The following is a 2,547-nucleotide window of genomic DNA, read 5'->3' as shown; positions in this document are numbered from 1 at the left end:
GAGAGAGAGAGTAGAGAGAGAGAGAGAGNANAGAGAGAGAGAGAGAAAGAGAGAGAGAGTCCGTCGTCACTTAAAACTTACTTCAACCGGCTCGCCCGTCGCGGCCGGTCCGCGACCGCGTCTGCCATTTCACGGGGACGAGAGCGGCGGCGAATATCCATACCTCCTCTCTTTTCCTCGATAGTTATGTCCGTATATCCGTTATCGATAATGCGATGCGGAAACTGAAACGGAGACTCGAGTATTCGACGACAGCCGGTGGGGGTGAGAGTGGCAATTCTTTCGGCCGCGAGCTCGCTGAACTCGTGTCTCGTGAGTCTCGTCTCCAGCGCGTCCGCGCTTCGGTTACAGCGAGGGTCGTACTCGCTCCCTCACGGGTTGATCGATGCGCCCACCGCGCCGCTGACAACGCCGTCGTTACGACGGCGAGTGTCCGTCCATTCTACGGGAGCGACGAACGCCGAACGTACGCCGAAGGGGGAGAATATAATCCGACTATTCCGACTCCGAGTCGCGTCGCGTCGCGTCGCGTCGCGTCGCGCGGTCGGCCGGCGCGACCGGCGGCGTCACAGACTCAACAGTCGCGCGCGCGCCGCTGCTCCGCTTGATGATCCATCTCGTGCGGGGGAGAGCCAAGAGCGCGCGATCTACGATCGAAGTGTAATAGTGATCATGGTGGGGAACAGAACGACGAGGGAGGGCGAGCGATCGATGTTTATCGCCGCGAATGTCACTCGAAACGAGCCGGGGGAACGACCGTTATTCTCTGGTTTATATTCCTCTCTCGCGAACGCGCGTTAAATCCCGCGGGACATCAACCCGGACGGCCGCGGATGCTCATTGCTCATCAAGAGTGTCACTCCGTTTTTTAGATAGCGATGTACACGTCCACTGACGTTGTTCCCTCGGCGGTTGTTTCCACCCGCCGGACCGGTCGCCAGTCGCTCTCGCGAACGAAAACAGAGAGACGTGACGTTCCGCCGACAGTGGGAAATACAAACGAACGATACCACTGACGCGAAAGCCGATCCGCGACTGACCGCCGGGGTACGCAAGCGCCCGCATATTTAGCGCGCCGTTCAGCGCCACCTGCGTGACTGGGGAGAACTAAACCCATGCCACGTACAGGGTGATCCATGTATAAAATTTTACGAGTCTCCTTTCCTCCGGGAAAACTCCCAATAACAACGGTCACGATAATGTCGAAGTGACGTTAAAATAAATCATGACTGATCGAAAAGATCCAGTAACTTTTAATCTTTAATGGGTGCGGGTTTATTTTTTTAATTTTATAGCTTTTCCTTGAGTGAGATTTGTTATAATTTATTATTTTTTCATTGGACTTTTTGGTACAAGATTTGACACTGTTTGAACGCCATTATTATAATAATTTTTTCATATTGTAAAGGTTAATAATAATAATAATTTTGATAATAATCATTTTGATCAGAATTGGGGGTATGTACTTTAAATACTTTTATTTTAAAAAATAATATTTGTCAGATAATTGTATTTAATATTTTGTATTTCAGCAGAGCACATGCAAATTTATTGTGTGTTTTGTATTTCATGGGAGCATATAAAAGTATTTTATATTTCAGTATTGATAGCGAAAGATTGAAAGTATTTTATATTTTTAGCATTTATTAATGGCAATCAATCTTAATATTTGAATTATAAAATACAAAAAACTTTTAAATTTTTTAATTTTAAATATAAAATATTTTCATGTTCTTCGCTGAAATACAAAATATAAAATATACTTGTATTGCAAAAACTGTTTAAAGTAAAAGTGTTTTAAGTAAGTGTTTCAAATTTTAACGTCATTCAAACTTTTTTTGCTTGGGTTTTTACAATAGAATTTTTTTTGGTCATAATTCTTTAAAGTTTGACTTTTTTTAAGAAATGGGACATTTATTATAAACTATCTAGTTATTTTTAAAGATTTGGAAACTTGAATATAAAAAAGTGAGGTCATAATAATTGGTGGATTAAAATATCGGATATAATATGATGATAAGAAGTAAAATATTATCAAAAAATCGTAATAAAATTGTTTATTATGTAATTTTGGAAAGAAAACTATTTAAAAACAAGTAAAATTTGATATGAAATGCTGTGTAAAAATAAAAAAATTGTAATAATTTTACAATACAATTTTCTACTAAATAATATTAATACTAATTAATATTTTACTAATTAATATTTTTATAATACTAATTAATATTTTATCAATAATTGAATTAGCAACAGACATATACATACTAGTAAAAATTATTAGAAAAAATGTAATGTTTTCCTCGATTATAAATTTCAATATTTCTTTATCAATAATTAAATATTTTTCTTATCATTGAACGATTTGAAAATATACTTTCAACAATAACGTAATAGATTTCTTTAAAACAAGTTCTAGTTGAATTGAATAGCAAAATATTTATTAAAAATATAATTGTTTTAAAGACAGTATATACACACACACACACACACACACACACACACACACACACACACACGCACGCACACGCACACGCACACACACACACA

Source organism: Atta cephalotes (genome assembly GCF_000143395.1).
Source record: "Atta cephalotes unplaced genomic scaffold scaffold00041, whole genome shotgun sequence".
Taxonomy (NCBI): domain Eukaryota; kingdom Metazoa; phylum Arthropoda; class Insecta; order Hymenoptera; family Formicidae; genus Atta; species Atta cephalotes.
This window is presented reverse-complemented; position numbering follows the sequence as displayed.